The sequence below is a fragment of the Dipodomys merriami genome, unplaced genomic scaffold (genome assembly GCF_024711535.1).
Source record: "Dipodomys merriami isolate MVZ:Mamm:240054 unplaced genomic scaffold, mDipMer1.0.p SCAF_4, whole genome shotgun sequence".
NCBI lineage: Eukaryota > Metazoa > Chordata > Mammalia > Rodentia > Heteromyidae > Dipodomys > Dipodomys merriami.
This window is the reverse complement of record NW_027205603.1, coordinates 48686095-48700892: the sequence shown is the minus strand read 5'-3', so window position 1 is coordinate 48700892 and position 14798 is coordinate 48686095.

Genomic DNA, 14798 nt, shown 5'->3' with positions numbered 1-14798 from the left:
TTGTAAAGGTGATGTACAGAGAGGTTAAAGTTTCATAAGTCTGGTAATGAGTACATTTCTTTTTGAACAGTATCACACCTGCCCTCATTTTCTCCCAGGTTTCCCCTCCCAATCCCTCTCCCCTTAAGTTGTAAAGTTCATTTCCAACATAGTGTCTACTGAGTATCACTATTGAATAATTCACCCTTTGTCTCACTATTTCTGGGCCTCACCTTCCCCTCCCCAAATCAGATAAATTTATATACAAGACCTTGGTATCAAAAACATTGAGAAAAGGTAATAAACCAAAGAAGAAAAGAAAAAAAAATGAACTGCAAAGAGTACAATAAACATTATCAAAATGTATGTATTTAATTATTCTGTTAATTCATTTCCAGTTTTTATAATGCTCTGAATAAAAGACATGTAATGCAGTCTACATTCATACATTTGGTAGCCAAATGAAACAAAATTGATTTTTTAGAAAATAACTTCTTTCAAGACTGATTTATGCCTCTGTATGACATATTGTACACATGATTGTGGTCTCAATATTCTTCTTTCTAATTAAAAAAGTATTCAGATCTTTGCTACTCTGGGAGTAGCAAATTCATTTCATTGTCACAAAAATCCTATAAGAAAAGGAATATATATGCATAAAATGTGCAGGAAACTCGAATATCTTTTCCAGGATTATTCAGGGCTGGTAACCTATGCAGTTAAGTTGAAAGCCCCTTCTCTGAAGGACCCGCTCTTTAATATCAGCTGTGACCATCTCAAAATTCTTCATAAAATTGGAACAAATACTCTGGATTTTAATTTTGTATTGGACTCTACAAATTATGTAGCTGATCCAACTTGTACTCAATACTGGAATGTTTGTCTCTGGTGAGCTTGCTCCTAGTCACTGAATTCTGTTACTTTTTCTCTTGATATACACAAGAGACCATTATTATTATTCATTGAGCGAACTAAGAAACACCTAATTGCTGGGCTAGGTACTGTTCTAAGTATTGAGGGTAAAACAGAAGTGAACAAGATTGACGTAGGCATTAAGCATGTTCATGGAGGCATAGAAAATAAATAAATGAATAGAAACATAGGATTATGGAAAATTATACAGGAGAGAATAACAGTGAACTGAATGTTTCAGAACTAGAAAATAAGGTTTCAAATCTTCTAACCACAGCAAAATGTTAAGTATATGAAGTGACAGATTTCCTTTTATCCATATTTATTTAAATTACATACTGTGTGAATGCATCGACATCACAACATACTCAATCCCATAAATATGTATAATTATCATATGTAAACGTAAAACAAAGGATAGAATAATAACATAAAAGCAATTTTAGGCTGCTATAGACTAGTCAAGAGGACTTCAGGTGGCCAAATCTCGTCAAGAAGCAGTTCTCACTCACAAGGAAGTCTGGGAAAGAATGTTTGCTTTGTCTTTGCTAGTGCTCTTTACTGATTGATTATCTTCAGATCAAACATAAAAAAGCAAATATTTTCTTGTCTAGGAAATGGATTCATGCTATGATGCTATATTCCTAAACACTAATGCTTTGCTTTTTTGTTATTTTAATATGTGTTTTATTGTGAAAATACTGTGCAGAGGGGTTACAGTTACATGAGCAAGGTAATGAATACATTTCTTATTAAGCATTGTTGCTTCCTTCTTTGTTTTTCCTACCATACCTTCCTTCCCACCTCCTCAACTACCCCCCCCTTCGCCTAAATTGTAAAGTTTGTTTTGCAACATAGTGTCTTGTATATCTCATTGCTGCAATGGGTCCACCCATATCCCTACTTAAACATTTTTTCCCTTCCCCTCCCCAGATTATACCAGCAACAAATGCAGTAAAAACAGGGGTTTTACCGTGGAGGAGGGACATACAAAGCCACAAAAAAATCACATGGTACCTTATAAATACGTTAGAAACAATAGCAAGAAAGAAAAAAAAAACTTGTGTCCCTATCTTGGGGTTCATTTTGCTTAACATCATCTTATCTGAGCTTTTCTGCTTGTCCCAGACATGTATTAGTTATTGAAAATAAGGGAAACCATGAGACCTATGTTTCTTTGGTCCTGGCTTATTTCACTTAATATAATTTTTTCCAAGTCTTTCCATTTCCCAATAAATGGGGCAATGCCATTCTTTCTGATGGAGGCATAGAATTTTATTGTGTATATATATACCACATTTTCTTCATCCATTCATCTACTAAGGGGTATCTGGGTTGGTTCCATATCTTAGCTATGGTAAATAATGCTGCAATATACATAGTTGTGCTGGTAGCTTTAATACAGTCTTGTTTGTGATCATTTGGGTAAATGTCCCAAAGTGGGATTGCTGGTAGCTTTAATATGGTCTTGTTTGTAAACATTTTGGGTAAATGTCCCAAAGTGGGATTGCTGGGTCATTGGGGAGTTCTATGTAGAGTCTTTTGAGGAACCTCCATACTGCTTTCCAAAGTGGTTGAACAAGTTTACACTCCCACCAACAATGCAGTAAGTAGGGTTCCCTTCTGGCCACATCCCCTTCAGCATCTGTTGTTATTAGAGTTCTTGATTATAGCCATTCTAACTGGGGTGAGGTGGAATCTCAATGTTGTTTTGATTTGCATTTTTTTCATGGCTAGAGAGATTGGGCATTTCTACATGTGTCTATTGGCCATTCTTATTTCCTCTTCAGAGAAGTTTAAGTCTTTATCCCACTTATTTATCAGGCAGTAGTTTCTTTGAGAATTTGTAGTTGCAGATTTAATTTTTTGAGTTCCAAGTATATTTTAGATATGAGACCCTTGTCCATTGTATGGCTAGTGAAGATCTTCTCCCAATCTGTGAGCTTTCTATTGATCTTGATTTTAAATTTCCTTTAGTTCCTAATTCATTTTTCAAAATCATAACAATATTCTAATCAGCCACTGAGAAAGCTTAGTCTCATTCATATTGAAATGCCAAAGGCATATACCAATGATTTCTGTGTGTGTTAATTAAATGTGGTATGCTAGTGAAAATCTGGCCATGATGCTAATTAATTCTGAGAATATGATAGAATTGATTAAAATATTGATCCATCAGATGGGGGCTGCTGCGTGTGGCACATGAGAAATAAGTAATGCCACCTGAAAATGTGACAGTGTGACATTTCTGATCAGAAATTGTCTCCTTATTGGCATGTGCTTTCTAAAAGCAGTAGGACTACAAAATATTAAGGAGTAGATTGTATTTTACAGGCAATCTTCTTATTTTCTGCCTGGTGATATTTTTTAGGAAATAATGACTGACTAAATAAAATATCATGGCATAATTTGTTCAAAATAGGAACCCTGTAGCAAGTCAGGCTCAGGGGCCAAATGATGAGCAACTTCTGAAATATTAGCCATATGCCATCTGATCGGCCTTCCTTTTATCACATCTAAACCTGATCCCACGCCCACGTGCATCCTCCAAAGTACAGTTCATTCAGCAACGCTAGCACACAATTCTTGCTTCTTGCTAAAGTTTGAAAGTTTTGAGTTAAAACTCAGCCCCCAAAATGATATCATTTTAGTCCTTTTAATGTTCTCCTGCATGTCTTATGTTCTAGTACAGTTTTATTTTCTTGCTACAATATAAACATATTTCACATACCTACTTAATTTGTTATCCACCACAAAATAAGATAAATATATTAAGAATTAGTAGCATATCTTATTGAGTCATTAATTATTAGTAGTTTTATTCACATGCTTTTTGAAAATTGTTCATCTCTTATAAGTTGTCAACTCTTTTATCATCTACTTTTCTTTATTTATTTACCTCAAAAGGACATTGAGAAAGTTGTGCTGTGCGATTTCTAACTTTAGCTTATTTCATGGCAAGTTCTTACCTATTTTTAAATTCATTATCTTAAAATAAGGCAAGCTCCTTTTTCCTCTTTCCTCCTTTTTTTTTTAAGTTCATTGCGTGCTGGAACTTGCTCCCAAGGTCTTACATGGGCTCCACCTACCCTGAACCTCCGTGATACACCCTCAACTCCGCTAGCCATGTTTTTAATATTGGTTATTGACAGAATTCTCCTTAAGCTCAGTTAATTTCTAATGAAATCTGTGGATTTCTTTGGCTAGAACAAGAGGAATGCAGAAACCATACCCCATTTTTGAAGACTGGAAACACCAGTATGGTTTTCAAGCTACTGTTTATGAAACCCCAGGTTACAGGGGAACCAAGATAGACACCAGCTCCTCATTCCATTACAGTGAATTTGTTTCATTCATCCTATATTTTGAAGTTAAGATAGAAATTTTTATTCGTTTACTTATTTTGGTGGGATTGGGACTTGAAATCAGGATTATTCTCTTGCTAGACAGGTATTCAACCTCTTGAGTCACATCTCCAATCCTCTTAGCCTTTGTTACTTTTAGAATAGAGTCCCAAGTATATACAGGAGATAGCCTTCAATCTGCCTATTTACACTTCCTATGTAGCTAGAATGACAAGCTATTGATTGAGATAGGCATTTGGTATGTGTACTCAGGCTACTTGAATTGCAATCCCCCTATTTACACTTCTCACAAAGCTAGATGATAGGCACACACTACTGCATCCATTTATTGATTGAGATGGAGTCTTGCATTTATGCACAGACTGGCCTTCAACTGCTGTCCTACCAATCTGTCTCCAAGGTTAATAGGATTATAGATGTGAGATTCTGACTGCTGGCTTTTTGAAAATTGTTGAAAATTTATTTTCTCTAATCAAGCTTTGCATTGTTACTGTGAGGAAGAGAACTCAACTTTGAAATAGTTCACGATGGACAGTTACAGGTCTGGGTGTGATAACATATAACTTTAATCTTAGTATGTAGGAGGCTGAGGCAAGAAATTTGGAAGTTTCAGGTCATCTTGGGCTACATAATGAGATATTATCTCTAAAATGAAAACGAAACAAAACACTCACCACAAAAAAATACACAGAGGTAAAAATAAAAAAGAAAGGAAGAAAGGAAGGGGTAAATGGGAGGAAGGGAGGGAAGAAGGAAGGAAGGGTAGAAGGCACACACCTAAAAGCATTCATTAAAAGTATGAAAAGTTTTATTCAGAATCCTGGGAATTACAAATGCCAGGGATTTGTGAGTTCCCACTGAGCTCCTGGACTTATTTGCCTACAGTTCAATAATCCAGACTTAATTATTTATAATTTATTTGTGAGGTTTCTTTTTTTTTTTTGGAGGATGAAGTAAGACTTTTTATTTGAGTATTTCCTCAAGAAAATAAAACAATCTCACAACAGCTTTTAGTTGGCTAGGAAAAATTGATACCATTGTATCTATTTTATTTCTAGCACTTTAATAAGATTATATCAATTTAATAATTTACACATAAGATTTATAATAGAACCATTTGAGCATTATTACTTTCATAATTACCATTAAAGAGATGGAAAAAATAGAACATCTTCAACTCACAGTGGCAGGACAACCTACGTTCATAGTACCATTTGCTTTAAAACTTAATTATTTTCATCTTGTCTATTATGATTACATTCTCTCCATGTTTTAGTGCCTTTCCATTTTAGCTAGTAAGACTTTAATAATCTGATAATTAGTAAGTATATATTTACATGGAAATGTTGAAAATGTGTTACCTAACATTGTACTAAAGTGCAGTATAACACATTTGAGAGAGAACTATCCACTCACCATTAACTCTAGCTTGGGGCTATTCATACCTTGATGAACACTATGGAATGGATATCAACATTATAAAGCTAGAATGTATATAAACTCAGAGACACACACAGTATGTACTCAGTCTAATTTAACTGTCCTAACTGATCTGTGTCATGATTTTGTGTAATACTAAATCAGAGATTATCTCCTGTCCATGTTGGGTAAAAACTTAATTAGTGAGTCTATTGTATTTGATATTATGGAGCTTGTATGAGAGATTTTTGTGGGATCTTGCTTTGTGGAAACTCCCTTGAAATCCACAGTGAAACTTGGTCTTAGAGAGTAGCTTTATTGTGTCTTTGGAAAGCCTTTGATAAATAGAATGCAGCTTTATGGGGTACTAAATTGAATTTAACAAGATTTTTTTTTGGGTCCGGTCATGGGGCCTGAACTCTGGGCCTGGGCTCTGTCCCTCAGCTCTTCAGCTCAAGGCTAGAGCCCTACCACTTGAGCCACAGCACCACTTCCGGCTTTTTCTTTTTGCTTATGTGGTGCTGGGGAATCGAACCCAGGGCCTCTGGCATGCAAAGCATGTGCTCTACCACTGAGCCACCTTCCCAGCCCGAATTTAACAAGATTTTTAAGAACATAAAACTCAGATTTTTTTCTAAGAGACTTGTACTTATATTCATAGTACTTTTAAAGAGTTAAGGTTGATTCTTTTAATTAATCTAAAAAAAATCCAAAAATTAGCATATATCTCTAGAGTAGTTAAACTGTCTCTATTTCTTTACAAATACTATAGATAGTTAATGTGGCATACCCATACATAATCTTAAGTTTTATAATATTTTTATGAACATTGGAGAAAAGTTTTAGTTTATGCATTAAGTTAGAATGAATAGATTAAGATTATATTCTATTCATCGTTTTTTATAGGTATATAACCTTATGTTCTAGGCATCATTTCTGATAGGTCTATAACCAATATTCTTTTCATATCAGAGTTCCATGGGACTATTTCTGAAAATTATGATAAACTTACCCTCATTCCATACTAGGAGACTGAGACATTTTATATGCTTTCCGTATTCTAATCCGTTTTTAATTCCCTTTAAGAAACCTTGGCCCATTTTGTTCTCAGTGCCTCTGCCTAATAAGGTCACCTTCTTGATTTCTTACCTCTATCAATGTAGAGCTGCCTAATTTGTGCCTGTCCTTTTATCTTGTTTTCTCGCACATCTTTCCAATAAACTTTAATGTTGCCTCTATTTATCACAAGTTATCTTTCTAAAATAAAGATATAGCTTTGGCACTCTTTACTCAAAAATGTTGAATGCTTTCCAGTGTGTAATAAATATTCAGACTTATTGGAATGATATTCTATATCATTTATTTTCTGGCCATTGGGGCTGGGAATGTGGCTTAGTGGTAGAGTGCTTGCCTAGCATGCATGAAGCCCTGGGTTTGATTCCTCAGTACCACATAAACAGAAAAGCCAGAAGTGGTGCTGTGGCTCAAGTGGTAGAGTGCTAGCCTGAGCAAAAGAAGCTCAGGGCTAGTGCTCAGGCCCTGAGTTCAAGCCTCAGGACAGACAAAACATAAATATATACATAGATAAATGAATGAGTAAATAAATAAATAAATAAATAAATAAATAATAAATAAATTCTGGCCCCAACTCTTCTTTGTTCTTATCACTTACTACTAAGATTTCCATAGTCCTGGAACTTCAGACTCATCATTGACTGGACATGAACTTCCATGCCTATAAACCCACACTGATGCCATATTTACAGCTTAAATATATCCCACTTAGCTTTTTATCTTTTTGTAAAATTTTAAGACAAGTATATCAAAAGTATTTATTGATTAAACTAAAAATTTCCTGTTACCTTGTATTTCTACCCTTATTTCAAATAGTGCAGGTTATCATCACATATATTTGAATTTAAATTTGAAGTTTTTTGAAAAGATATCTTACTAGCATATGTTGGTTGTACAAGGGAGGTTTCATTTGGAAATTTCCATCCATGTATAAAATGTACCCTGATCATCCTGGTCCTCTTCATTCGTCTCCTTTATCATCCTCATCCCCTAAAAAAATTAAAAATCCTTTCAATAGGTTTTATTGCTTTTAATTTCATCAGTGCATATAAAGTAGTTCAGCCTTATTGGTTTTTCCATTCACTGTCTCCTCTCCTACTGATACTTAGTCACCAATAAAATTTGTTTTATTTTCTTTGTGATCCATATGTTTGTTCAATCATCCAATTGTTTCTTCCACTAAACTGTAAAATCAGTGAGAACAGGACATGCTCATTTTTTACTCCTTTGTTCTCAGTACACATTATGGTATTGGGAACTTAAAAACGTGTTTGATGACTAAACAATAACTGAATACCTATGAAAATTCTAACATCTATAATGCAAAACATTAAAATGCTCACATTGTGAACATTTTACTTTCATGAAAAACATTACTTGCACTGAGCGTGGTGTTTCATGCCTGTAATACTAGCTACTCAGGTGGCTGAGATCTGAGGATCATGATTCAAAGCCAGCCTGGGAAGGAAAGGCTGAGAGACTCTTATTTCCAATAAACCACTCAGAAAACTGGAGGTGGTGCTGTGGCTCAAGTGGTAGAGCGCTAATCTTGAGCTGAAGAGCTGAGGGACAGTGCCCAGGCCCAGAGTTCAGGCCCCATGACCAACAAAAATAAATAAATAAATAAAAACATTACTTGCTTTTGCCAATCTTATAGTTCTTTCACATACATTTTAACATATTACAGTGACTGTTTCCTGGAATCATAAAATACTAGTCCTCCAGGCACAGGACTGATGTTAGTGACAGTAACTTCACAGTCAATGGAGACAATGTGCACTTTGCTCAGACAGCTCTCAATCAGAGATTTGCTATCCAGAGCTTTTATGACATACATTCTCTCCTTCCTTAAACATTCTCTGTTTTCTAATGGCTGCTTTTATCTACAAGTCTTCTGATAACTTCTTCCTCTGAAAAAAAGACATTACATATTTTTAGACAGTTAACATCCAACTGCATTTTCCTGTTGATAATCAGAAGAAATCAAATAGTATTAAAAATAGGATCATAGATGATATGTAGTTACCTTTCTTTAGAAATTTCTTTAGAAATAATGCTGTGCTGTGAGAGAATGCTGGAAGGGGTGACATTGATAAAGATGCATTGCACACATAAATGGGCATGTTAAACTGAAATCTCTTGTACAATAATATTAAAATAATTAAAAAGAGGGTAAAAATGAAGAAGAAAGGGAAATAAAGGCTTTTACCTTTTGCCCAGGCTAGAGATTTCTTCCAGAAAAGATAGGATCCTTGGAATTTTAAAGTCCCAGCAGAACTTATTGTTCCACACTGTTAGCTTTTTTTTCTTTTTCTCTTCCAGCAACTATAGCACGGTACTCAGTATGTCCGTTATAATTCAGAGCAATATAGGCACAGGTAAATATTAAATCTTGGATTCTCAAAAAGGGGGATTCTTTCTTGATTTTAATATATGACAATTTTTTCATAATAAAATAATGTACTGAACAAATCAGTCAGTTGTCTTATGATTAGCAGAGCAGTGAGCCTCCATGACCTGTAAACAAATTTTCCAAATTGTCTTCTCACAGCTCTTCTTTTGGAGACTTTTGTGTCCCCAAATGCCTTCTATCACAATTTCTCTCTGGTGCAAACCTACCTATTCATCAAGAACACCTGAAAGACATTCTACTGAAATGACAAAGGCTTGAAATTCAAATTCAAACCCAGTTTTAAATGTCTATTCAGCCACTTGCAAACTCCATGACTGAAACCATGAGCCAAAATATATCTTTCTTTGTAAGTTGTTTATCTCAGCTACTGTGTCACAGTGACAGAAAGCTAATGAACCCAGGTTGCATAGCGACCTAACATTGCTCACACATGGTGGGCATGCAATAAACACTTGGTGTTGAATTGATTTAAGGAATATATGAATAAATACTATACTAGCCTCTCTCCTAAGCACAATATCTTATTTATGCTAAAAGATGAGGGTGATATATTAGTATCTAAGGTACAAATAGGTGTAGGTAATCATACATTTCAAAAATCTGAACATTAGTCTCAGCTTGACCTTGGAAAGTCACTTAGCCTTTCTGAGACTCTATTCTCTTATATGTTCAATAAACACACACACACACACACACACACACACACACACACACACACAAGAATTAGATAAATTCTCTAAAGTTTACTCATGAAACTCCAGGTTGAATTTAGGTTCAAATTTTATTGAATGAGTATGGGGAGAAAGTAACACTATCTTTTCCTATGTCAAAGTCTCTCTCTTAATTATTCTTCCTGGAAACAATTTCATCACTTTTCTATAAGTAATCTTTCATGTTTTTAGAGGCTCTTCATTTTCTGCTGATGAAATGTGCTCAGAGCCTGATGCCATTGCCTTTCTTCCAGGCCTACAGCCATCCCATACTGCACTCTGCCGCCCACACATTCCTCCATGCTTATTGTCATTCAGAGTCTTCTCTCTCAGTGTCTGGATTGTGAATTATGTGTCTGCTTTCCATTTCCTCCCAGAATGTCATCCTTTCTGGCGGTCATTTTTCATAAGCAGCGATATGCAGTCATCACACTCATTGGTAATCCTCCCTCTGTAACAAACAGAAATCATATTTGTTTCTGTTGTGGTATTTAACTCTATCTCTTCTTGATTTTCAAAGAATCTGGCTTCAAGATGATAAGATGAAGGAAACTGAGTTTCTAATCTCCACTCTTCCTACTCACAGGTTATGACAATGTCAATATGCTAACTGATGTAATACTTGGCCATTAATTATCTTCTCTTTTGAGTTATGCAAAGACCATTGCTATTAAGAAACACTTAATGATCTCCATAAATGAATAAGATACTAAAATGTAGTGGACAATGTATGTATTAATGAGTAAAGTTTTTATGCTCAATTGATATAATTAAAATTATTGTTTTTATTATTTTCAGCAAGCACGCACAAGATGATGAATTTTGAATGAGAATAAAATAAATTATAAAGGAAAACTATGGTCAATATAAGAATAATATCTGATATATTTGGAAAGGAAAGTATTGTCATGGTACATGACTTGAATAAAAATATACTTTGCTTCAGTTCTGTCTTTTTGAAAAATGTGATTGCAAAAGTTCTCAAGATGGTAGGTAAAATTTAATAACTGAGTCATTTCAAAAATGGATGGTTGAAATGTTGACAGGTTAAATGTTCATTATGCTCCTGTAGGTCACTAAACTGCTTGTAATGATAACATGTCAGATAGCATAATTTTCTGATCCTTCCACTCTCTATCAGAGTGAAGACATTTGCTTCACTAAGACAACTTCTGTTTAATATTTGAGCTAATGCTTAATAAATTAAGAAATATCTAAACATTGTTGTTAGACAATAAAGGACATAAAAGATAAAGAGCAAAAAATAGTTCTCAAGTTTTTAAATATGTTAGGACTGGTCATACAGGATGACAGTTGAAAACAGAGACAACTGGCACAGCACAAACTCCTCAAACAGGTGGGTTTAGTAAGCATGGGAGCTAGGCCTCCAAATGAGTCAACTTTCTACAGCCATGAGAGCACTATTCACCAGAAAATGTAAACAAATACGTAATCGTTTGTATAATGTCATTTCTGAAGCCAATCTTGAAATGCCAGTTTTGGTAGAAATTTCTTCTTCCATATGACAATGTTGCCTATTTCTGATGAATCCTAATAGTGTTCTGTTTTTGGTAAGGCCATGTTATCATATAAATATACCTAGAAAAGTGGCTAAATAGCTAGAATCTCAATACAATTACCTAGTTTTAAGTCTCAACTCTAAAATCCCTGCATATATGTCTTTGAGCATGTAACTCAGATACAATTTTTTTCGTTGTAACTCTGTACATAATACTCAGAATTGTGAATATTTGTGTATAATGTGTGTACACACTATAGAAATGTATATATAATATGGTTTTTAAAAGCCAAGAAGCATTGCATTCATAAACTTCTTTGTTGAATAGTGGCTTCTTTGTACAACTATTTGAAGATAGCAAAATATATTCTACTTTTTAATTTTTTAATTTAATTTTATTATCAAGGTGATGTACAAAAGGGTTATAATTACATACATAAGGTAGTGAATACATTTCTTGTCAAACATTGCTACCTTCTCCTCCTTTTTTCTCCCACTTTCTTTCTTGCCTCCAATCCCTCCAAGTTGTAATTTCATTTCAACATATTGTCTTGTATCACTGTTGTATTAGTTCAAAGTATTTTCTGTCATTATTGCAAATATTAATAGTATGTCCTTCTCTTTATGGTTTTTATTTTTAAATTTATTTACTCTTATTGTATAGATGATGTACAGAGAGGTTACAGTTACATAAGTCAGATAAAACATCCATTTCTTTTTGAACAATGTCATCCTTCCCTTGCTATCCTCCAGGTTTTCCCTCCCATCCTCGCCCACTCAACCATCAGAAAAAATGATATTGTACCACTTATAAAGAGATAGAAAGGCTTGGAAAAAATTATATTAAGTGAAGTAAGTCAGACCACAGAAACATAGGTTGCATATTTCCCTCATTTGGGGTAATTAGAATGTGCCTATACATCTACAAATAAACAAAATGAGTGGTAACAGAAAAATGACTCAATTGGACATGATAAATTATATAAGGATATAGGCATTTGTACAGAGTGGGACCAAAGGAAGATATTCTTAGGAAAGGATCGCAAAGGTGTAATAACTATGTGCATCTGTCCATATAAAATAATATTTCTCTTCATGAACTCCAGGAAGTGGAAAAAAAACAAAAACAAAAGTTTTTGTTTTCTTCATTGTGATTTGTGTTTTCATTTCCTTTTGTCTTGTTTGTTCATTTGCCTGTTTGGGGGACGGTAAAGGGAGCACAGAAATGGTGGTAGAAAGGGTGAACAAATGCAGCAGTGGTATTCATTAGACACTACATTCAAAATGAACTACTTTGTACTTTTTGATGAGTTTTCTCAAAAGTCATTTTACTTTCAATTTGTTAATAATACTGAGTTCATTTTGTACAGCTGGGACAAAATAACCGCTATAAACAACTTAGGAGAGGAAAGATTTATTTTGGCTGACACTTTCAGAGCTTGCACTCCACAGTTGGCTTTCTCTGTTGCTTTGGGTCTGAGGTAAGTCAGAATATGATATTGAATGTGTGATAGAGCACAGGTGTCTACTCCATGGTAAGCAAAAAGCAAAAGGAGAGTTGGAGTCAAGATTGGCCCTTTGAGGGCAAATCCAGGGTGACCTGCTTCCTCCCAAGTAGGCCCCATCTTCTAAGTCCACTATTCATTTATCAATGGATGAGTCTCTTGAAAATGTTTCCACCCTCATGAACTAATCACCTCTCAAAAGTTCAGCAGCTGGCTACCCTGGCATTGACACATGAGTCTTCAGAAAATATTTTAGACTGAAACTGTAACAATACCTATAAACATCAGTGTAGTAATATGTACATGTAGATATATGTATATGACAAGTTTATTAGAAGTAACATTAATAACATTCTGTCAGTAACACTTTTACATGGTAATCTCAGTACTGTGCATAGTTATTATTGCCTGCTAATACTTCCAGATTTGTTATAGAATCCCTTTGGAATGGCTTTGAAATTTTTATACAAAAGAGGAGAAAATATTCATATGACATTTAATCCTCTTATATAAGTTAACAGCCTGTCTCTTCATTTTTGTGTGTTCTGTAAAAGTTGCTCATGAACATTTTATAGTTTCTTTCATCTTGTTATTCATAGGTATTTCACAATTTTTGCTGTCAATTTATTACGAATGAAATCTTTTTTCCATCAAAATTTCTAACAGGGTTATCTGGTATCTGGTATCTTCTTCAAAAGCAGATGCAAAGGGAAAGATTCATGTGCAAAAAATTTGAAGAGAATGTTCACTGGGGATAAACAGTAAGGATGGAAGGAGGAAAGGAGTCAGTCAGCCAAGGGACCATTCTCAGACAGAAGCCTGTGGAAACTTATACCTCATTCCACAAATGATTGCAGACTTTCAGCTAAGACTAATGGCAAACAAGCTAGAAATTCTATACTTCCATTATTGTCATTCAGTAGTAAATGGAGAAACTAAATTCCTAGGCACTTCTCTATGCTTATTCAGGCAAAGTAGGCAGTGGCAGCCTGAAAATAGTTATATGAAATCCTAGGAAGACAAATCTCTAGGTTCAGTCCCCTGTACTAGAAAAAAAAATTCTGGCAGTTGTAAACAAAGGTGCACTAAATCAGTGGAATGTAAAAATCCATAAGATAAAATAAAATTTAAAGAAGTATTTGAGGGACACTTAAAAGAGTATCAGCATCATTGGTCACTTTAGCCTGGTAAATCTCAAGTTCACTTCAATCATTAAGTCCATTCTATTCTGCATCATTCTTCAAAGTGGTGGTTGGTAATGATTTCTAAGAAAAAGACCTACTTAGAAATCAAAACCTGGAACATCAACTGCAATTGAAATTGTAACCAGATGAAGTTCAAAATAATGTAGCCCTTTTCATAGACTAATCACCTTCTGTATGGTCCAACAAGAAGGCAATGGGAATGCAAATAGCATCCCTACATATTGGAGCCCTTTTCTGTTGCACTCATTTTCACAATTCCCTGAGGGAGTGCAATGTTTCTTTTGACTCAGAAAATTCAATACTATATGCATAAGACCTGGCAGGAGCAGAATTCTAGCACTTTCTACTTATCTTTCCTAGCATGATAGCCTTACATCCTATGCCATAGATTCTGACAAATGTCATGTATGTCCATCCTTTCCAATTATACATTCAGGACCTAGAGAAATAACCATTAAGTGTGTGGGTGGACACCTTAGGAACTGAATGACTCAAAATAGGTATGTAGCTCCATTTATTATCTGATTATCATAAATTTGACATTAGAAATTTGAATCCATAGGTATTTGTGTCAACTCCTGAAAAGTCTAGATGATTACTTTTCGCCATTGTATATTAACCCAGTAATTAGTTTCAGTTCTCTTTTGGTAAAGCTAAAGATGTTAATGGTAGATAGCTATGTTGTGAGTAATTCCCA